Source organism: Pristiophorus japonicus, chromosome 10, assembly GCF_044704955.1.
Source record: "Pristiophorus japonicus isolate sPriJap1 chromosome 10, sPriJap1.hap1, whole genome shotgun sequence".
Taxonomy (NCBI): domain Eukaryota; kingdom Metazoa; phylum Chordata; class Chondrichthyes; family Pristiophoridae; genus Pristiophorus; species Pristiophorus japonicus.
This window is the reverse complement of record NC_091986.1, coordinates 89,646,582-89,671,467: the sequence shown is the minus strand read 5'-3', so window position 1 is coordinate 89,671,467 and position 24,886 is coordinate 89,646,582.

Genomic DNA, 24,886 nt, shown 5'->3' with positions numbered 1-24,886 from the left:
GCTCCAGAGTTGAATGTCTCAGTTCAACTCCAGCCTTGGGCGAGCGTTCTGAGTCTGGGGGCTGGGTAGCCGATCTGATGGGAGTGGCAATGAACATGTCAGGGATTGAAAGTCCAGATTTATTGATGACAGTGCAGTCCTCTGATGACTGAGGGTAGGTTGGTTGGTCACTGATTGTGTCTTCCTCAGACTGTTCCAGTTCATCCATGTGCCGCAGCTTTATCTGATCGACATGTTTCCTGCATGTCTGCCCATTCTTGAACTTAATGATAAACACTCAGTTACCCTCCTTGGCCATAAAATTACCGGCGATCCATTTGGGACCTTGATCATAATTCAGTACATACACAGGATCATTGATCAGGATACACAGAAATGTCGCGTGACACAGAACTCTTGAAACTCCATACTGGTGAAGCAATATCCGTTGTCGCTTACCATACATGAGACCTGGCAATGGCTTTCATCATGACAATACCGGGATGCGTGCTATGTAGATCATGCACAAATTTCGCTCTGCCTTTCTTGGGCATAACAACACGATTACCCCACAGAAGACAATCTGATTGAATGGATAGTTTGTCTTTACGACGGATGTAAGGTTTGGTCTCCTCACACATTTGCTTGGGTATGGCAAACCAATCACCACTAAGGATATAACGTTTCACAACTGATAATATCGTGTCCTGGCTGGTCCAGGTCTTAACTTGTTGGGTTCCTTCACTTTCAAAAGCATCCATGACTAACAGTAGGTCTGCTGGTTGTGACGTTTCCACCTCCAATGTGGCCAACGGCGGACGGCTCAATGCATCGGCACAATTCTCAGTGCCAAGTCTATGGCGAATGACATAATCATTGGCAGATAATGTCAGCGCCCACCTCTGGATGCGAGACAATGCATTGGTATTGATACCTTTGTTTTCCGAAAACAATGAAATGAGTGGCTTCTGATCTGTTTCCAGTTCAAACAGAAGACCAAACAGGTACTGATGCATCTGGTTAACCCCATACACACAGGCTAGTGCTTCTTTCTCTACCATGCTGCAGGCTCTTTCTGCCTTTGAAAAACGTTTTGAAGCATATGTAACAGGTTGTAATTTGCCCGTTGCATGCTCCAACATTAGCTTGTTGGAGCACGCAACCAACTCCATATGATGAAGCATCACAGGCCAATACTAGATGCTTACACGGATCATAATGTACCAGCAGCTTGTTTGAGCAAAGCAAATTAGTAGCTTTCTCAAAAGCTCTATCTTGAGACGCAACCCAAACCCAGTTGTCGCCTTTTCTTAGCAGCATCTGCAGTGGCTCTAATAAGGTGCTCAATCTAGGTAAGAAATTATCAAAGTATTTGAGTAGACCAAGGAACAAATGCAGCTCCGTCACATTCTGAGGCTTGGGTGCATTTTTGATGTTTTCGAGTCCGTAGACCTGACACCGTCAGCAGAAATTTTCCTTCCCAGGAATTCGACTTCCGGTGCCATGAAGACGCACTTCGAGCATTTCAGTCTGTGTCCCACTTTGTCCAGACGATGTAGAACCTCTCCCAGGTTATTCAGATGTTCAGCGGAGTGATGACCTGTGACCAGTATGTCATCTTGGAACACAACGGTTTTGGGGATGGGCTTCAGTAGACTCTCCATGTTCCTCTGAAATATGGCTGCAGCTGTGCGAATTCCAAAAGGGCACCTGTTGTAGATAAACAGTCCTTTATGAGTGTTGATGCACATAAGTTTGTTCGACGTGTCGACCAGCTCCTGTGTCATATAGGCCAATGTCAGATCCAGTTTTGTGAACGACTTTCCCCCAGCTAACGTTGCAAACAGGTCATCAGCCTTCGGTAATGGGTATTGATCCCATTTCGAAACTCGGTTGATCGTAACCTTGTAGTCTCCACAAATCCTGACAGTGCCATCACTTTTCAACACAGGAACAATAGGGCTGGCCCATTCGTTAAATTCAACTGGTGATATGATCCCTTCACGCTGGAGTCTGTCCAGTTCGATTTTGACCTTCTCCCTCATCATGTATGGAACTGTCCGATCTTTATGATGAACGGGTCTTGCATCTGAATCCACGTGCATCTGCACCTTCGGTCTCACAAAATTGCCGATGTCTGGTTCAAACAGCAAGGGGAACTTGCTCAGCACTTGAGCACATGGAGTATCCTCCTTCGACGCCAACGCTTTGATCTCGTTCCAGTTCCATTTGATTTTTTCTCACAAGTTCCTGCCGAACAGCATTGGACCATTGCCTGGAACAATCCATATTGGTAAATCGTGAACCACGCCATCATACGACACCTTGATTACTGCACTGCCAATCACCGCTATGAGTTCTTTAGTGTAGGTATGCAACTTGGCATTGACTGGACTCAGCTTCGGCCTCACAGCCTTAGTATCCCACAGCCTGTCGAATGTCCTCTGGCTCATTATTGATTGACTCGCACCCGTGTCCTATTCCATCAATACCGGCACACCGTTAAGTTTTACATTAATCATTATCGGTTGGCTCTTTGTTAGGAACGAATACAGTCCATACACTTCTTCCTCTGGTATCTCGGATTGCATATCCGGATCCACGCTATACTGGTCATCATCCTCCACATGGTGTATCGCAGCATGCTTGCTCAGTTGCAGACACATGCGCTGGAGATGCCCCACTCTCAAATAACGTTTACAAATATACTGATGATGCCGATGATTTCCCCCACAATGCCAACACGGTGATATCGGATTCATTCCCATTGGTGGATTTGAGCAGCCACAGGTTTTGCGTACGCAGTTGGGTAGGCCCTGCCAGATGCAGCTCTGTCAAACGACGATACTATCTTGTTTACAGTTCTTGCCGAGTTCCGATTTTTCAATGATATCTGCTTTAAACTTTTGTCCGTCGTCATGCAAGATTGGGCAATCGTGATGGCTTTGCTCAAATCCAACGTCTCCGCTGGCAGTAGCTTATGCAGGATCACCTTGTGGTTGATGCCGATTACAAAGAAGCCCCACAGCATTTCTGCCAACGCAGTTTTGAACTTACACGGTCCAGCTAGACGTCTTAGGTCGACAATGAATTCCGATACATCCTGGTTCTCAGAATGAACGTGCGTATAGAATCGATACCTTGAGAAGATGATGCCTTCATCTGGTTTGAGATGGTCACGTACCAGAGCACACAAAGTTTCATAGTCCTTGTCTGTTGGACTTAAGGGCGAGAGGAGATTCTTTATGAGTCCATAGATTTTCGGACCGCAAACCGTGAGGAGGACGGCCCAGCGCCGAATTGCGTCTGCCTCTTCCTCAATTTTGTTGGCCATGAAGTACTGGCTCAAGCGGCTACAAAGTCTGCCCAATCTTCTCCCTCCATGAATCACTCCAGAATTCCAATTGTGCTCATTTTTGCATGCGAAGGTTCTTGTTACCTCGTCGCCAAATGTTATGTATGTAATAACTCAATAGACTGAATACTGTAAACACCGAACAGGTACAAACCTGGCTCTACTTTATTAGGGCCCAAAGTGATCACATTACAAGATGGCTGGCCTTTTATACCTGGGCCGCACACACGTGCGCACAGCCCAAAGACCTCCGACAGTGGCGCCACCTGGTTGCTAGTAAACCCAAGCATACATACATGATACCAATATTTATCATTCAAGCAACATTTTAAAAATTCAGATAATCTGGCCATTATCACATTGCTGTTTGTAGGACCTGGCTGCGTGCAAATTGGCTGCCATGTTTCCTACATTACAACAGTGACTACACTTGAAAAAGTACTTCATTAGCTGTAAACGCTCTGGGACATCCTGAGGTCATGAAAGGCACTATATAACTGCAAGTCATTCTTTTCTTTTGGCAGACCACTAATGGTGAAGATGCTGTCCTATCCACAAAGAGCAGGACAAATCTAACGCAGCCAATTATTGCCCTATCAACCTCCTCCCAATCATCAGAAAGGTGATGGAAGGAGTCATCAATGGTGCCATCAAGTGACATCTAATCACTAATAATCTGCTTACTGATGCTCATTTTGGGTTCTGCCAGAACCACTCAGCTCCAGATCTCAGTGCAGCCTTGATCCAGGAATGTAGAAAACAGCTGAATATAAGAGGAAAGGGGAGAGTAACTACCCGCGACATCAAGGCAGCATTCAACTGTGTCTGGTTCCAAGGAATCCTAGCAAAAGGTCAGTGAGGGTTAAGAGGAAAATCTTCTATTCTCTGGAGTTATACATGATATAAGGAAGTTGTTCATGGTTGTTGGAGACCAATCATTGCAGCCTAAGATATCGCTGCAGGAGCTCCTTAGGGCAGTTGCTTCATCAATGACCTTCCATCCATCATAAGGTCAGGAATGGGGCTGCTTGCTGATAATTCTATGGTTTGCAATTCCATTGACAATGGAAGGAGCTGGCCAGGTCAGTCAGTCCATATCCAATTCATGACATCTCAGTGCTAGAAGATGTTTAATTACCTTACCAGATCAGACAAGGTAAGAATGAACTGTGCTATGTTTGCCACTTACAACCATCTTCCCCTCAATCTGTAGGAAATTTTCAAAACATTACCATTAATATTCAGAATGTACAATAGGGCCTTTAACACCCAAGTCTTCACGTGCAAATGTTCCTGCATTCACAGCCTTACATGCATGAACCCGATTAAAGTCTCAAATATAAAGTAATTGTTTGTTTCTGGCAGCGGGATAATAGTTGAAAGAAGAGATGACCTTGAGTGTCACTTGCAGAGGAGGTGTGAATGGAACTGAACATTGGAATCATCAGCAAGCAGTCCCACTTGTGACTTTATGATGGAAGGAAGGTCATTGATGAAGTAACTGACGATGGTTGGACATGAGGAATTTACCCCGAGGTTCTCCTACAACAATATCCTAGGGCTGTGATGATTGGCCTCTACCAATCATAACCAACTTCCTAGGTGTTAGGTATGACTCCAGCTATTGGACGGTTTTCCCCTTGACCGCCATTGATTTCAACTTTGCTAGGGCTCTATGGTGCTACATTGGGTTGAAAGCTGCCTGATGTTGAGAGCAGTTACTCTGAACTGTTACAAAAGCAAAATACTGTGGATGCTCGAATCTGAAATAAAAACAGAAAATGCTGGAAATATTCAGCAAGTCAGGCAGCATCTGTGGAGAGAGAAACAGAGTTAACGTGTCAGGATGGAGCGTAATCGACCTGAAACATTAACTCTGTTTCTCTCTCCACAGATGCTGCCTGACCTGTATTCAGCTCTTGCATCCATGTCTGTATCAAGGCTTCCTACATCGGTACTCCCTGTGATGTTTCAATCATGATCAGATTCTAAACAATTACAAACGCTTTTGTGTTGTGGATTTGTACCTACTGGAAAGTGAATAAAAACTTGCCAAGCAAATTTCAGAGAGATTTTTTACTAACTATTCACCCTATTAGTCAGATATCCCATAATAGAGGTAATTTTACAGCATCCAACACATAAGAAGCTTGCATCAGGAACTCAGGTAAGTTTCCCAAGTATTCTAATTTAGTGCACCACCAGTTCAATATATTGGCAAGTGATTTATTATAAAATGAGTCTTTGGACAGAAGTTTTTGGGGGCAAGAATTAAAATTTGGGCAGATTTATTATCCATTTACATTTGAAGATAATAATGGCTGAGATTTTCCAGGGGGTCAGCGGGTGCGATCAGTGGCAGGTCGCGTGGGAAAGTGTTTTTTTCCCCCAGTGGGTCGGAACCCCGCTGTGATCCCGGTGCCACACGCCTTTCCCAATGTTGGGTCTGTCAGTGCTGAGGAGACCCGACAGGCAGCGGCAGGAGACCCAATTCAGGTAATTATGACCTTGTCTAGAGATCATTAAGAATAAATTTGAGCTCAACTTTTGATTTTATTTGCTTGCCCACGGGGTCCATGCTGGTCTTGGACTATGTCTGTGAAGCTGAGGCGGAAGTTCAGTGGCCATTGAATCAGCTGATGAGATGTCATCTTCAAATGTACAGTAAAAGCTCCCACTTTACAGAGCTATCTTCCATTAGCCACAAACTCTTCCTCGCTGCATTTCCACAACAGATTCACCATGCCTTTACACTAGTCTCCATGCAGTCTGTCCTCATTACCGCTCTCAACATTGACAGATCGCTTCTGTCATCTCTACTTCACCTGCTATCTATTCCATCAGCATGGGTTCCCTGAATACTCTCGCAACTTGAACCTCAGAATCCAACCACAATCAGCCCCATCACATGCAGCACAAGACGCACCAGCAGTAACAACACCACCAACCTTCTCTGCAATCACCTTATGCTGCACAGTCCAAAGGGTATCAGCACCACATTGCTGTTCGGAAGGCTAAGGATGGCCTCACCATGGCCAGATTTATTTCATAGAATCATAGAATCATAGAAATTTATAGCATGGAAGGAGGCCATTCGACCCATTGTGTCTGTGCCGGCCTACAAAGAGCTATCCAGCCTAATGCCACTTTCCAACTCCCTGCCTAAACCTTTCCGCCTCTCTACCTCTCTATCCTCCTTCAAGGCGCTCCTTAAAACATACCTCTTTGACCAAGCTTTTGGTCACCTGCACTAATTTCTACTTATGCGGTTCGGTGTCAATTTTTTAAATATCCTAATAATCCTGTGACGCACCTTGGAACGTTTCACTATGTTAAAGGCGCTACATAAATACAAGTTGTTGTTGTTGGTCCATAGCTTTGTAGGTTACGGCACTTCAAGTGCATATACAAGTACTTTTTAAATGTGGTGAGGGTTTCTGCCTCTACCAACCTTTCAGGCCCCCACCACCCTCTAGATGAAAAAATGTCCCCTCAAATTCCCTCTCAACCTACCAATTATCTTAAATCTATGCCCATTGGTTGTTGACCCCTCTGCCAAGGGAAATAGGTCATTTCTATCCACTCTATCTAGGCCCCTTCTAATTTTATACACCTTGATTAGGTCTCCCCTCAGCCTCCTCGGTTCCAAAGAAAACAACCCCAGCCAATCCAATCTTTCCTCATAGCTAAAATTCTCCAGTCCAGGCAATATCCTTGTAAATCTCCTCTGTACCCTCTCTAGTGCAATCTTATCTTTCCTATAATGTGGTGACCAAAACTGCATGCAGTGCTCTAGCTGTGGCCGAACTAGTGTTTTATACAGTTCAAGCATAGCCTCCCTGCTCTTATAATTCTTTGTCTTGGCTAATAAAAGCAAGTGTTCTGTATGCTTTTTTAACCACCTTAGCTACCTGTCCTGCTACCTTCAGGGACCTGTGGACATGCACTCCAAGGTCTCTTTGTTCCTCTACACTTCTCAGTGTCCTACCATTTATTATGTATTACCTTGCCTTGTTATCCCTTCCCAAATGCATTACTTCACACTTCTCTGGATTGAATTTCATTTGCCACTGTTCTGCCCACCTGATCAGTCTATTGATATCTTCCTGCAGTCTACAGCTTCATTATCCACCACAAGGCCAATTTTTGTTTCTGCAAACTTCTTAATCATACCCCCTACATTGAAGTCTAAATCATCGATATTAACCACAAAAAGCAAGGGACCTAGGGCTAGATTTTACACTTTTTTGGCATGCATAACGCCCAATTAACGTCCATTTTACCGCTGAAATGACGTGTATCGCCCATTTAGCCACAAAATAGAAATTGATGCCCATTTTTCAGACACTTATTGCCGTGTGTTACTTTCCTCATGAGCGTAACGCCGGGAAAAAATAATACCGCCCGCCCACTTTTTTGGGGCGGAATCATCAGAATGGGTGAAATCAGCGGCCATAATATCGCCCAGTGTTACTTTCCGCATGTAATTAACGCCGAGATTCAATGATACCAACCACCCACTTTTTTTTGTCGTAAAGATCACATTTGCCAAAACGAACGCCTAGGAGATCACCCAGCTTCACTTTCACCAACTCGCACACATCTTGCGCACAATATCACTCACCCAAAACACTGCCCAGAAAAAGTGGAACTGTTCTGAATGAATCACAGTGGTGTGGGTGCCATTTTTTAAATCGCAGGTCGCTTCATTCAAAAGGCTGTTTCAACTTCGGGGGAGTTTGGATTGACTCTGGAGTTCTTCTCAGGTGAAGAGACCATTGCAACAGACATATTTTCAGACTCTGGACTATTGGGGGTTTACTGTAGGTGTTTTTTAATGAGGAAATTATTGCTTCTGATCAATTGCTATTATACTTTCACTGAAATGGGACCAGCCATTTCTCAGCCTGTATCGATTAACACGCAGATGCTGCAGCATGCAATTGGTTCAATGTGTGATGCACATCATTATGTGCCCAATTTAAGATGTGCAAGAATGATGAGGAGGTCCAGACCATAAACACCCCGCACTTACGGGGAAAAGAGATCTTACCGCGAAGTGTCCGAGCACAGCTGCCTTCGGAGACTGCGCTTCCACAAGGTGGCGATGTATGTGAGCTCAACAGGCCACATAGGCAGCCTGCCATCAGGACATCAGTGTCGGTCGAGGTCAAGGTCACCACGGCACTGTCTTTCTATGCGTCCGGTTCCTTTCGGGCCTCCGCTGTCAAGATTTGCCCTCTGTCTCACCTTACCACACATCGCTGCATTAGACAGGTCACGGAAGCCTCCCCATGACCACAGAAGCTTAGACTGACAGGGCTGGAGCATTCTACCACATTGCTGAGTTCCCCAGGGTGCAGGGAGCAATACAGTGCACTCACATCGCCATGCGGCCACCTTCTCAGGACCCAGAGCTTTTTATAACAGAAAAAGATTTCACTCCCAGAAGGTCCAAATAGTTGCCAACCACAACCAGATCAAAATGGCAGTGAATGCCAAATGTCCAGGCAACTTCGATGAGGCTCACATCCTGTGTGAAAGCGTTGTCTCTGACATGTTTAAGAGTCAGCCACAAGGATAATGCTGGATACTTGGTGATAACCGATATGGCCTAGCCACCTGGCTGATGACCCCCTTGCGTGATACCCAAACTGAGGCCGAGAAGCGCTACAACCACAGCCACAGAGACACACGCAATGTGGTCCAGAAAACAATAACTGTGCTTAAGCAGCGCTTCAGATGCCTGGAATACTCAGGAGGGGAGCTACAATACAACCCTGAGCAAGTAGATAAATTTGTGGTCGTGTGCTCCATGCAGCACAACCTGGCTATCAGGAGGGATCAAGAATTGCCAGAAGGGACTGATGCTCCACCTCAGGAGAGAGAGGAAGAGGAGGACGAGGGGCTGGACGCTGACCTAGGGCCAGACAATCAGGCTGGCTATGCAACCATGCCCACGACCTCCTCCAGACCAATGGAAAGGGCCCGTGGTGGCTACATAGCTGCAAGACTCTTATGTGAGGAGCTAATATCTGAACAATTTACCTGAAAGAACGTTGCTGTGAATGACAATGCTGACACACTGCTGTGTGTGTGCAGCTCAGACATCAATGGTGCCCATCACCTTGGTGCCAGTTAAAGTTTACGTTGATTGAAGTTAAGTTTTATTTAACCCTTTCATGTTAAGGAATCACCAGTGTGTAACGGTCCAGCTATCTGAAACAATGAGCAACAATGTTATGTTCAATAAAAGCATTTTTATACCAACATTGGTCTGAAATCATAAGTATCACGGGCAAAAATACCCCATCCCCGCCCACACCTCACTTTTTCCACCATTGACATCAATCAAATGGTCAACTTGTCCAGCAACACAAAATACAAATGCAAAGCAGGAGGGTGGTCTTCTCCCCACATACATTACAACAAATTGCATACACCCAGATGGAGATATAATACAGCCATCGCCTGCGAACATGCATCTCACTTTCCTTCCCCCCTCCCCTTCTTCTCCCCACCTCTACCCCTTCCCCTCCTCGCTCCACATCGGCTGGCCGAAGAGCTCCTCAGGTGGTGCCTCATTGGAGGGGGGTGAAGGCAGGGGCAGTAGTTGCACAGGTACAGAAGCAGGGGATGCCGAGGGGGGAACATTCTCTGATCCAGAAGCAGGATCTTGGTCCTTGCTCTCATCTGTCATTCGCAGTGGTGGTGTGGAACCTAGGGGTGGAATGCCGCATTCCGGGACCACTGGGAGGCCTGTGCTAGTGATGTTCCTGGCTATCACATCCAGGGCCTCCGCTATCTGCAGAACATACTCAGTCATGGTGGCCAGTTGTCGGGATATGGCCCCCAATGCATCGAGGATCTGGTCACCAATGTCTACAGTCCTCCTGGACAACAGTACCATCTTTCCGCTCTCATGTCGCGCTCGTGGACCAGACCTGCCGCGTCCACGAAACCTCCGCGGGGTCAGCCTGGGGACAAATGGGGTGCCCTGTGGCGAAGTGCTTGGGGCCGGTACCTCCAGAGTTGAGGCGGGAATGACCGAAGGAGCACTAGATGGCCTTGAGGTGGAATGCCTTCTGGAGCGTGGCGATGCAGGTTCCTCAATGTTGCACTGTCAACCCAGCGGATTGACAGACCCAGCGGAGAATCGGAGCTCCTCAGCAGATGTAGGATCGTCCGACGAGTCCGGTCCCGTACCCCTACCTCTGGGCTCTGTGGTCTTGCCTGGGGCCGCGCTGCTGGCTGAGCTGCAAAACACAAATGAGGTTATTAGAGGAGAAGGGGGTGCTAGGGTCACAAGGTGATTCCAACGCTACACACAGCATATGCACGACAAAAGCACCACCTCTATCAAAATCACCACAGACATCACATTTCATGACCATCAACACATTGTGCATTGCAATGATTTTTATTAGGCAAGCATTATTTCTAGGACAATGTTAGAAATCATCTATCATATATGATTGTTCGGATATGAGTGGGTGTGGCATATATTGACTTTACATCACGCAACGGTGTAAACTTTACTCACGTAGCTTCACTTCAGGGTCTGCAGATGCTTGCGTGGCTGTCCAGGGGTGCTTCCCCACAAGTGTGAGCACCCGCTCCTCCATCTCAGTGATGTCACTGGGGACTGGTGCCCCCCCCCCACCTGCTCGCCTCTGCATGGCCTCATTGTTGAGAGCTTCTTCTGTAAAAGGTGACAGGACGACATGGCATGAGATCATTGCATGATATCATTGCTAGGTACTGTCACAGAGACAGATACAACATATAACTGATAGAAGTAACCATGATTATGATGATAATTATCATTCTTTACCTAAAGACGTACACCGTGACCGCAGGCTTTGAGTAAAACATTCCCGGTAAAAGTGAAAGACCTCACATCTGCTGATAGTCACTTATGACTCTTACAAATCAAATTATATAAATACATAAATACATAAATACATGTAAATAAATGTAATACTTACTCTTGCGGATCCCACAAGGTCGTTCCATCGTTTGCGGCATTGGTTTCCCTCATGCACCTCGTTGGTCGCCGACGAGACCGCCTCCGGTCTCTCGGCCAATATCTTCTGGTAGGACTTTGGGGTGGGCTTCCCACGCCCTCCCTGGGTCAAATCACCACACAGTGACTCGAGCTCCTGCAGGAGGGAGGCATTTGCCTCGTCCGAGAACCTCCACGCTCTTTTGCGCCCTCCAATGTGCTCCTCTCCCAACTCACTGCTCTCGCCAGTATCAGTCTCCACAGTGTGCTGTGATGCCTCCTCCTCTCCCTCCATTATTCGGGCAAATATCTGGCTGGTAACAGCTAATTTCTGTTTCCCTATTTGCTCTAAAGCTCTAAACTTTCCCTCCTTCCTCCCAAAGCAGCCACACCACACACAGACATGCCTTCAGTCCCTCTCAGCTCCCTCTCTCTCTGTCTCCTCTTCTGCGCATGATGACACTTGACCTCCTGAAGCATGGGAATCGAGCGTTGCCATGCCATTGCTAAGGACGGCGACACTTTACTGTCATGTATCCGATATGATTACTGCTTGTACTATTAGACGATGTGCCACCAGAGGGCACAGCAGTGGGAGACTTGTAGGTTACCTGTACAGGTGTGCCAGGCCTAGTATAAAAGGCAGACCACCAGGTGTGATCCTCACTCTGGAGTTAACTAATAAAGGACTAAGGTCACTACAGTTCAAGTACAACACATTGCCTCGTGGAGTCATTCTCAGGGCATCTAAAGACGTAACAATCGGCGACGAGATTACGGACCTTCACACGAAAATGGCTACCCTCGGTACGTTGCAGCAGTTCGCCGATGGTGATGATTGGGATGCCTTTGCGGAGAGGCTCGACCATTTCTTCACAGCAAATGCCCTGGCAGGCGACAATCCAGCGATCCTCACTCTGGAGTTATCAATAAAGGACTAAGGTCACTACAGTTCAAGTACAACACATTGCCTCGTGGAGTCGTTATCAGAACATCTAAAGATGTAACATTTACAGCCCCACCCTTTTTCTTTACTTCAGTTGACACTGTACACCCTGGCTGCCACATGGTGCGCCAGGTTGGCACCACCCCACACCAACACACTAAAGCATCCCTACAATGCCCAGGCCATTCCTTTCACACTCATCACCATTGCGGGGGCTACCGTTATGTCTCACCATTCACTGCAACTCACTAAGTCACTTCCAAAGGTACTCACACATCTGTCCAAGAACGCAAAGTGTTGAAAATAAAGGTTTTAATGTTTGACACCATATTAACAGAAACTTTACATGAACATTGCATAAAACACCCAAGTGCTTGCCCTTGTGTGTTGTTGGTTGGCATGATTGCACGAGGATGAGGGTGAATGTGAGGGGAGGCTAGTGAGATGGGGATGTGATAATATGGGTGGAAGTGCAAGGTATGTTGGTGAGAGTGCAGGAGTAGGGCAGTGAAGGCAGAATGATGGGGATGTGATTAGAGGACCAGCAGAATGAGGTTGAATGTGGCTTTGTACCAATGTTTCGTGATCTACTGAGATAATTGAAACGTTTGTGACACTGCACCTAGGTTCTCCTGACCACATCCCTGCTTGTGTCCTCCTCTGCAAAGTGTAACCAGACTGTGTTGATCTCCTGGGAAGCTCACTTCCACCCATGAGAAGGGAAGAGGACCTCCCTATGTGCTGTGACTCCCTCCATTAGCATATCGAGGGAGTCATAGAAGAGCCAGGGTGCAGCTCTGTGCCTTTGTGCAGTGAGTGTCAGTTTCAATGTTGTAGAACACTGAAAGCACAAATGTCAAAGTAAATTTGAGCATGGTCCCTTTCAGGAAACCGGTTGATGACACGTCATGAAATGACGTCACCAGACCCGCTACTTCTAGTTAGCCGGGAAACATGCTGGGTGGGCTTAACAAGCTCCATCAAGGGTGATTAATTTTACAGAATGGATGAAGCCAGTAGTGGGGTCAGGACCCATTACTGACCTCACCCATCCTGGACCCTCTGAGGTTCGGAAAATCCTGGCCATAGTGTAATCAATTGAATCCTTGCATCTAACTTGATTTCACATGGTTATGTGTCCATCTACTACTAGCTGGATAATTTGTTCTGCTCTGGCATGTTCTCATATATGGTGAGATCTCCCCACTCTCCTGCTTTCTTCCTTCCACTTGTTATCCATTTAAGAGAAGTGTGCAAATACCTTCCACACCCATTGTTAGCAGATGAATGTTCAAATGTCATTCTTTTGCATATCTCATCCTCTTTTGGGATTGTGCCAGTTTGTTCATGCGGCATATAATTTGATATTCAATGCACCCAAAAATAATATTACATAATTTGCCAATCTCACAGCCTCTACATTATTATCAACTGCCAAGTTCTGAAAACTATAGAGCATGCTAGACATTGCATTAGAAACATTTACAACTCGGTCTTCCTGCTCTGATTGACAAACCATTTTACGAACATACAAAAAATGATGGGCAGAAAAAGACCCTTTGGTCCATCCACACAAATGTGATGTCTTATGCATCCCACATTTCCTACCCCACCTGAAAGCCTCACAATCTCTTGGGAGAGGCGAAAGACTAGATAAAAACCCAACCCAGTTAGAGGTGGGGGCAATCAAAACTAGTCCAGGAGGCCTCTTTGGCGCTGATTAATGTTATAAGGTACCTACCTCTTGTACGAAGAGATTTCCACTCCAGCCAGAAACAGGTCCAGCTTTCATTTGAAGGAATTCCACTCATCAGCGTTCACCACTCGAGCCGGAAGCCTATTCCACAGGGCTACTCATCTCTGGGAAAAGAACCACCTCCTGAACGTTTAACCTAGTTCTGTCTTTACATAACATTTTTGCGTGTTGAAGGTAATTCTCACATGGGTGCCCTCGCCGGCACCATAAGCATTGTTGAGCAGAGCACCTGGGCAGCAATATTTCCTTTAAAACTTGTTTGTCATTATCAAGTAGTTAAGATGTAGGTGGGAAATTGCAGATGCTTTAGCTATAATATTCCAAAGCTCTCTCAATTTAGGAATTGTCCCTTGAGATTGGAAAATTGCAAATTTAATTCCATTATTGAAGAAAGGTGAGAGAGAGAAACCAGGAAATGATAGACCTGATAGTCTAATATCTATCGTGGGAAAGTTATTGAATCTATAATTAAGGACAGAGGGCTCTATTTTCCTCTTTGCCGATTTTGCCAGACAGAGCTAGGTTAAATGTTAAGGAGATGGTTCTTTTCCCAGAGATGAGTGGACCTGTGGAATAGGGTTCCAGCTCGAGTGGTGAACGCTGATTAGCTGAATTCCTTCAAATGAGAGCTGGACCTGTTTCTGGCTGGGTGCCCAGAAGAATGTATGGCTGATTTTTTTTTGTACTCGTTTGTGCCGAAAAAAAAAAACAATTTTTGCCAAAGTAAAATTTAATTTTGGTGCTGTGGTACCCGAAGTTAAATCTGGGGGTGGAGCTTCAAGTGTGCAGTGAAAAGTCAGTGAGCATGTGGCGGGAAAAATAAAATTAGAAACTTTCTCCACGTGACGGGTGTGTCCGCGCATCCACAGTGAACTTCCTGGTTTGGATCAGCAGCTTGTGAGAATACATTCGGATCGGAGTTGGATCTGGACATTTAAATTTTAGCTGCAAAGGATGGATCCAAGGGAAGGGGAAGGTGAAGGAGAAGGAGAAGACAAAGGGGGAAGAGCCAAAAGATTTCAAGCAGAATTAATTGAGCCCCTGATAGACATCATTGGCAGGAGATGGGGATGTGCTTGAGAACAAAGGAAAAATGGGACAAAAGAAACTGAAACCCTCTCTGCTAGCAAAACTTTGGGAACAAGTTGCAGAAAAGTTCAATGCAGTGGCCATGACCTCGAGAAGCAGCGTTCAGGTCAAAAAGAAGTGGCAGGACCTTGGCCAAGCAGCTACTGTAAAATTTATGCACTGCAATTACTTTTGTAAATGTGACTAGTGTGTGTGTGTGTGTGTGTGTGTGTGTGTGTGTGTGTGTGGCCACCAGAGCAGAAGGACCCTCTTTTAAAAAGTTCTATTTTCATCTTTGCAGAAAAAGGTATCACTGATGAACAGAGAAAGGTCAAAAACTGGAGGAGGTGCACCAAATAAGCTGCAACTAACAGCAGTGGAACAAAGGATCGCTGATATGATTCAATCTCGCAAGAGAAGATCAACCACCAATGTGGACGCTGGACCCAGGTTACCGAGAGAGGGTAAGCCCTGCTGAGTACTCATGTCACCCTGCCCCCTCCGCCCCCTGCCCTGCTGCTAACCAAACATCTGCTCTGTTATGTTTTGCAGATGTTGCGCATCAGGAAGAAACAGAAGCTGAAGCAGAAGATCAAGAAGCCGTCAGTCCAGATATTATTCATCCACTTCAGGATGAGGATGAGCTGGACAATGAAGAGCAGCAGGATAACCCCAATGATGACATGGTCACATTGCAACTGGAGCGGGTGAACCCCCCTGAAGACACCAAGCCCTTTTCTGAGCGATATAACTGACGCGACATTTCACGGGGTAGAGTCTGAGGCTGCGGGTCCCAGTGGGTTGCAGCAAGCCACACCTGGGAGACGGCCGAGGAGGGTGGGAAGGAGAGCTCAACCTGAAATGTAGGATGCAGGGGACATAGGACAGATCATGGGAATGAGTAGGGAGAGCATTGAGCTAATCAGATCGCTCCTGGCCACCATGGGTGGGGTGAGAGTAGAATTAATGGGACTGTCAGTAGAAGTACCAACACTGTAGGAATAGGAGCTATGTTGGGACAGATGAGGGAGGGGATGTTGGAGATGAGGGAGGAGATGTCGGAGATTAGAGAGGGAATGTCGGTACAGATTAGGGAGGGAATGGCGGAGATAGCTGTTGCAATAAGTGGACACATCCTGGCTGTCATTGCCCAATAGCAATTGGCAGCATCAACTGCTGACACTCACTTTCCAATCCCTAGACCAAAGTCAGGTAGTGTGCCGGGGGCTCATCCACAGGCTGAAGAAGAGTCCGACGATGTCTGCTAGGTCTGTCCCTGTCCAACCCCACCAACAACAAATGTGCCTTTGCGCAGAAAGCAGAAAAAACCTTGGGGTCGGGGAAAGGAAGCAGAAGTCTGAGACAACGGGCAAGAGGCAGCAAGAGGGGCGCACAGTGCTAAGCCTAAGGTCTTTGAATCAGGGGAAGGAGAGGTGGCTGCAGCTAGCGTTTGTTTGTTTGTTTGCTTGTTGCTGCTACCTGTTGTTTGATACAACATTTTTTTATTAAAGTTAAGTAAAACTGTTCAAATGTTTAATAAACTTAATTATTTTTTAAATTTAAGCAGAATCCTGCACATTATTTTTTGAATTAAAGCAACATAAATCAACACGTTATTTTTTGAATTAAAACGATATAAATTAACACAACATTATGAACCTTATTATGTACATTATTTTTTGGATTAAAGCAATATAAACCAACACAACATTACGTACATATAATGCATATTATTTTTTCACACTAACAGGTGCAAAGAGTCAATACTGTTGGGCCATTTAGCTTTCAGACACCAAAGCGATCACGGATTAGCCGCTGACGCAAGTCTCTAGCTATGGCTATAGGTGTACGAGGCCGCCTCCTTTGCCGTCGTCCTGCGGGTTGAGGTGGTGACATGGGTTCATCGTCCTACTCCTCCTGCTGCTGGTCCTGCTCGGCTTCCTGTTGCTACTGCTGCTGTTGCTGCTTCTCCTCCTCCTCCTCCTCTTCTTCAACCTTTTTGTCAGCCTCCTCATCCTCCCCTTCCTCCCCCTTCTCCACTCAGGAAAATCTTCAATGTCCAGGGCCTGGCCCCTCATGATGGCAAAGTTGTGTAGCATGCAGCACACGACAGTGAACTGACCGACGTGGTGAGGGGTGTATTGCAGGTAGCCTCCAGAGTGGTCCAGAAACGTTACTTCAGTATGCCAATTGTCCGCTTTATGATGCTCCAGTTCATTATGTATGACATGTTGTACCGACACTTTGGCTCAGTGCGGGGATTGCATAGGGAGGTCATAAGCCAGGAGATGAGCCTGTACCCTTTGTCCCCGAGCAAGCAGCTGTGCCCTTCTGGCAGTTCCTGAAACATGGTGGATATAACGCTCTCATGTAGGATGAAAGCATCATGGATGCTACCTGGGTATTTGGCATCCACTGCCATGATCTGATGCAGATCGTCGCAGACAAGCTGGACATTTAGGGAATGGAACCGTTTCCTGTTCCAATAAACTTCGGCGTTGTCCAAAGGTGCTCTCAAGGCGATGTGGATACAATCAATCGCACCCTGTACTTTTGGGAAGCCAGCAATTCTGGAGAACCCCACAGCCCTGTCTCGCATTGTCTTTGTGGTTATAGGGAAATGGATGAACTGGTCCCTTTTGGCATACAGTGCAGCAGTCACCTGTCAAATGCAGCAATGTGTGGTGTGCTGCGAGATGCAGCATATGTCCCCAGTTGCTGCTTGAAATGAGCCAGAAGCATAGAAGGCAAGTGCTGCAGTTACCTTCACTTCCACAGTTGGGCAGTCCAAGCTGTTATATATGCAGACTATAGATATACTCTCTGTGTTGTCACTGTATAGTTGCATAAGATGGAGACATGTTTACCTGATGTACTATCAATAAGGTTTACACTGAGTATATACTATGCTGGCACCACTAGAGGGTACAACTGGTGGAGGGGCTGTATAAAAGGGAAGCCACCATGTGGCTGCCTCACTCTGGAGTTATGAATATAGGGCCAAGGTCACTACAGTTTGAGTACAACACATTGCTTCGTGGAGTCATTCATAGGTACATTACAGACATAACAACTGGTGACGAGAATATGGACTTTCATGCGATTATGGCTACCTTTGGCACACTAAAAGACGTTGCAGTGGGTGATGATTGGGATGCCTTCATGGAAAGGCTCGAGCTATATTTCGTGGCAAACGACCTGGCAGGAGAGACGGACACATCGGCGGAGAAGCACAAGGCTATACTGCTGACCAGTTGTGGTCCCGAGATCTACTGCCTCATCAGGGACTTGCTGGCACCCACGAAGGCCAAGGATAAGACATACGATGAGCTGACTGAACTAATTCACGACCAACTAAAACCAAAAAGAGAGCATCCTCATGGCCAGGCACAGATTCTACACTCACCGCAGACCTGAGGGCCAGGAGATTGCAAAATATGCTGCCAGCCTCAGGAGACTTGCAGCATCCTGTGATTTCGGCACGCACCTCAATGAAGCATTGCGAGACATCTTCACTATAAGAATTGGCCACGAGGGCCTCCTTCACAAGCTATTATCTGCCGACACCACAGTCAACCTGCAGAAGGCCATCAGCATCAGTCAGGCGTTCATGACCTCGACCTGCAGCGCCAAGCAAATTATTCATCCTGTAGACTCAAATCCGGCAAGTACTGTACACAGAATGGTGCCTTTCATAGGCACTCTTCCAGCTTTTGTGGCAGAATCGCAGGAGAGAAGGATCAAGGCAGTCGACCTCGAGGACAGAGGCAAGATGGCATCCCTGATGCAGCGAGGTGCAGCGTGATTGAAAAAAAAGATGGCCGTGGCAATACCACGAGGTGCAACGCTGAGGGACCAACACATGGTGTCTAATAAAGGATTTGTTTGGGGTAAAACCAACAGGGTTCTCTTAAAGGAGACCTGCAACCAACTAAACTTAAAGAGATATTGTATGCATGGTAATCAATGTAACAAACCAATTAAGATTGTGAACAAAATGTTGTTGTGCGATGTCGGTACTATTCCTAATGTAAAGAATATAAGAACATAAGAACATAAGAATTAGGAACAGAAGTAGGCCATCTAGCCCCTCGAGCCTGCTCCGCCATTCAACAAGATCATGGCTGATCTGGCCGTGGACTCAGCTCCACTTACCCACCCGCTCCCCGTAACCCTTAATTCCCTTATTGGTTAAAAATCTATCTATCTGTGACTTGAATACATTCAATGAGCTAGCCTCAACTGCTTCCTTGGGCAGAGAATTCCACAGATTCACAACCCTCTGGGAGAAGAAATTCCTTCTCAACTCGGTTTTAAATTGTCTCCACTTTATTTTGAGGCTGTGCCCCCTAGTTCTAGTCTTCCCGACCAGTGGAAACAACCGCTCTGCCTCTTTCTTGTCTATCCCTTTCATTATTTTAAATGTTTCTATCAGATCACCCCTCATCCTTCTGAACTCCAACGAGTAAAGACCCAGTCTACTCAATCTATCATCATAAGGGAACCCCCTCATCTCCGGAATCAGCCTAGTGAATCGTCTCTGTACCCCCTCCAAGGCTAGTATATCCTTCCTTAAGTAAGGTGACCAAAACTGCACGCAGTACTCCAGGTGCGGCCTCACCAATACCCTATACAGTTGCAGCAGGACCTCCCTGCTTTTGTACTCCATCCCTCTCGCAATGAAGGCCAACATTCCATTCGCCTTCCTGATTACCTGCTGCACCTGCAAACTAACTTTTTGGGATTCATGCACAAGGACCCCCAGGTCCCTCTGCACCGCAGCATGTTGTAATTTCTCCCCATTCAAATAATATTCCCTTTTACTGTTTTTTTTTCCAAGGTGGATGACCTCACATTTTCCGACATTGTATTCCATCTGCCAAACCTTAGCCCATTCACTTAACCTATCTAAATCTCTTTGCAGCCTCTCTGTGTCCTCTACACAACCCGCTTTCCCACTAATCTTTGTGTCATCTGCAAATTTTGTTACATTACACTCTGTCCCCTCTTCCAGGTCATCTATGTATATTGTAAACAGTTGTGGTCCCAGCACCGATCCCTGTGGCACACCACTAACCACCGATTTCCAACCCGAAAAGGACCCATTTATCCCGACTCTCTGCTTTCTGTTAGCCAGCCAATTCTCGATCCATGCTAATACATTTCCTCTGACTCCACGTACCTTTATCTTCTGCAATAACCTTTTGTGTGGCACCTTATCGAATGCCTTTTGGAAATCTAAATACACCACATCCATCGGTACACCTCTATCCACCATGCTCGTTATATCCTCAAAGAATTCCAGTAAATTAGTTAAACATGATTTCCCCTTCATGAATCCATGTTGCATCTGCTTGATTGCACTATTCCTATCTAGATGTCCCGCTATTTCTTCCTTAATGATAGCTTCAAGCATTTTCCCCACTACAGATGTTAAACTAACCGGCTTATAGTTACCTGCCTTTTGTCTGTCCCCTTTTTTAAACAGAGGTGTTACATTAGCTGCTTTCCAATCCAATGCCTACATGACACAGGAGTTGGCTGAATCTTCGAAAAGACTGACGGCATCAACACGCACAAAGCACTGTTTATATACCACAGGTGCCCTTTCGGGATTCGCTCGGCTGCAGCCATTTTCCAGAAAAACATGGAGAGTTTGCTCAAATCTGTTCCGCGCAACTCTTTACTAATGATAGCACAGGATTCCGTTATGTTTCAAGATGACATCCTGATCACTGGTCGTGACACTATCAAACATCTACACAACCTGGAAGAGGTTCTAAGTCGCCTAGACAGAGTGGAACTCAGGCTGAAATGCTCCAAGTATGTTTTCCTGGTGACAGAAGTCGAATTTATGGGGAGAAAGATTGCAGCAGATAGCATCAGGCCCACGGACTCAAAGACAGAGGCCATCAAGAATGCATCCAGACCACACAATGTGATGGAGCTGCATTCGTTCCTAGGACTCCTCAACTATTTCGGTAACTTTCTACCTGGGTTGAGCATGTTGTTAGAGCTTTTGCACATGTTGCTACGTAAGGGTGATGACTGGGTTTGGGTAAAATCTCAAGACACAGCCTTTGAGAAGGCCAGGAACCTGCCATGTACACTATGACCCATGTAAACCTTTAGTGCTAGCTTGTGATGCATCTTCATACGGGGTCGGCTGTGTGCTACAGCAAGCCAATGTATCGGGCAACCTCCAAACGGTTGCATACGTGTCTAGAAGTCTGTCTCAGGCTGAGAGAGCCTATAGTGTGGTCGAGAAAGAGGCGTTAGCATGTGTATATAAAGTTAAGAAAATGCACCAATACCTATTTGGACTTCGGTTTGAGCTTGAAACTGACCACTGCTCATTTTGCTTTTTTCAGAGAGCAAAGATATAAATACCAATGCTTCATCCCACATCCAAAGATGGGCACTAACATTATCCGCTTATGACTATGTTATCTGCCACAGACCGGGCACTGAAAACTGTGCTGATGCTCTCAGCCGGCTACCATTACCCACCACTGGGGTTGAAATGGCGCAACCCGCAGACTTGCTACTGGTCATGGATGCTTTTGAGAGTGAGGGGTCACCCGTCACAGCTCGCCAGATCAGGACCTGAACCAGCCAGGATCCTATGCTATCATTAGTAAAGAGTTGCATCCTAAATGGGAACTGGTTGGCCGTTCCCGGGGAAATGCAAGATGAAATTAAGCCGTTTCACCGATGCAAAGGTGAAATGACCATCCAGTCAGATTGTTTCTTATGGGGTAATCGTGTGGTTTTACCAAAAAAAGGCAGGGAAGTGACCTACACAGTACCCACCCAGGCATTGTCATGATGAAGGCTATTGCCTGGTCGCATGTTTGGTGGCCCGGCATTGACTCGGACTTGGAGTCATGCGTACATCAGTGCAACACTTGCTCACAACTGAACAAAGATTTTGATAGCCCCTTTCTAGGAAAGATGTTTTTAGTAGTTGTGGACGCTTACTCCAAATGTACTGAATGCATAATCATGTCATCCAGCACGTCCACAGCAACCATGTTCACCACCCATGGCTTGCCCGACGCCCTTGTCAGCGACAATGGGCCGTGTTTCACCAGTTCGGAATTCAACGACTTTTTGACCCGCAATAGCATCAAGCATGTCAGGTCTGCTCCATTTAAGCCCGCGTCTAACAGTCAAGCAGAGCAGGCAGTCCAAACAATCAAGCAGAGCATGAAACTCGTGACAGACGGCTCCCTGCAGACCCACTTGTCTCACATTTTGCTCAGTTACCGGATGCAACCCCACTCGCTCACCGGGGTTCCCCCGGCAGAGTTGTTAATGAAGAGAGCCCTCAAAACCAGGCTCTCCCTTGTCCACCCCGATCTTTGTGATCACGTGGAAACCAGTGACACTGGCAGAACATGTCCCATGATAGCGCGGCTGTTTCATGTGACATTGATGTTAACGACCCTGTGTTTGTCCTGAATTATGGTCATGGTCCCAAGTGGGTTGCTGGCACTGTTTTGGCCAATGAAGGGAATAGGATGTTTATAATCAAACTGTCAAATGGCCAAACGTGCAGAAAGCATTTAGATCAGATCAAATTGCGATTTACTGACAATCAGGAACGACTTGAAGAGGACATCACCATTGATGATCCACTAACACACACCCAACCAGCAATAGACCTCGCTGTCAATCACAAGGATGAACCCACTGTTCATGACAGTCCGGTCAGACCAGCTGCGGTGCAGTGCAGCAATGGTCCGGGCAACTCACACACACCAGGGTTTGAACTTCGACGATCAACCAGGGAGCGAAGGGCTCCGGATCGCGTCAACTTGTAAATAACTTGTACCAAAGACTTTGGGGGGGGGGGGGTGCGATGTTATGTATGTAACTATGTAATACTTGCCACCAGAAGACGCGACTGTTGGAGTCCTAATGGTCACCTGCACACACGTGCTGGGCCAATATAAAAGGTTGGCTGCCATGTTGTTTAGGCACTCTGAAGTTGTAATGAAGAAGACTAAGGTCACACTAAGTTTAGCTCACAGTACTTAGCCTCGTGGAGTTCTTCTATACACAACAGTGGCACTTTGCAATCTTTCTCCATTTAAATAATAACTTCCTCTTTGATTTTTTTCTACCAAAGTGCATGACCTCACACTTTCCAACATTATACTCCATCTGTCAATTTTTTGCCCACTCACTTAGCCTGTCTATGTCCTTTTGCAGATTTTTTGTATCCTCCTCACACATTGCTTTTCCTCCCATCTTTGTATCATCAACAAACTTGGCTACGTTACACTCAGTCCCTTCTTCCAAGTCGTTAATATAGATTGTAAATAATTGGGGTCCCAGCACTGATCCCTGCGGCACCCCACTAGTTACTGGTTGCCAACCAGAGAATGAACCATTTATTCTGACTCTCTGTTCGCTGTTAGTTAGCTAATCCTCTATCTATGCTAATATATTACCCCCAACCCCGTGAACTTTTATCTTGTGCAGTAACCTTTTATGTGGCACCTTGTCAAATGCTTTCTGGAAGTCCAAATACACCTTTTATCCACCCTGTTCATTACATCTTCAAAAAATTCCAGCAAATTTGTCAAACATGACTTCCCCTTCATAAATCCATGCTGAATATGGTCTGACCAAATGTTGCTTTTCCAAATGTCCTGCTACTGCTTCTTTAATAATGGACTCCAACATTTTCTCAACCACGGATGTTAGGCTAACTGGTCTATAGTTTCCTGCTTTTTGTCTGCCTTCTTTTTTAAATGGGGACGTTACATTTGCAGTTTTCCAATCTGCTGGAACTGCCCCAGAATCCAGGGAATTTTGGTAAATTACAACCAATGCATCTACTATCCCTGCTGCTGCTTCTCTTAAGACCCTAGGATGCAAGCCATCAGGTCCAGGGGATTTATCTGCCTTTAGTCCCATTATCTTACTGAGTACCACCTCCTTAGTGATTGTGATTGTGTTAATTTACTCCCCCCCCTGTAGCCGCTTGACTATCCACTGTCAGAATATTGTTAGTGTCCTCTACTGTAAAGACTGATACAAAATATTTGTTCAGAGTTTCTGCCATCTCCATGTTCCCCATTACTAATTCCCCGATCTCGTCCTCTAAGAGACTAACATTTACTTTAGCCACTCTTTTCCTTTTTATATACCTATAGAAACTCTTGCCGTCTTTCAGGGAGGTAATGGCAGTGGGGTGGTCCTGATACCACCTGGTAAAAGTTTACGCTCTCGTCTGTAAAATTCGTCAAAAAATGAGGTTCCATGATCGGGGGCGCAAAACCAGGCATTACACAAGGAAGTATTTGCGTCCCAGCTGAAAATCGTGTCATTAAATAAATCAGAATAATATGCAGGTCAAGGTTGTGCAGATGCCTTGATTTTTGTTGATTATGCTTGTAAATAGTTTTGTTGATTTGATGCACTTCATTGTTGCTCAGTGCCCTGCAACATAAGGTTGTCTATTGTATCATTCTCTTCTGGTATGGGGAATTTTTGTTACTTTGTTGCAGTAAAATGTCTGTTTGATCCTTTGCCATTAGTGTCTTGTGTATGATTACAACGTTCACTGGAGATGTGCCTTAATGCGGCCATATAGCCTGTCCAGTATTAACTCCATCCCTCAGTTTCCTCCATTATGAGCTGGCGACGTGCGATTCTTGATCCGGCAGCATCTCCATGCGGCCTCCCCCGTGGATGGTGTGTCTGTCCAATGGGGGCCTCGCCAGGCTCCTCTTCATTGCCCTTCTCCTCCTGAGGTGCCCTGCA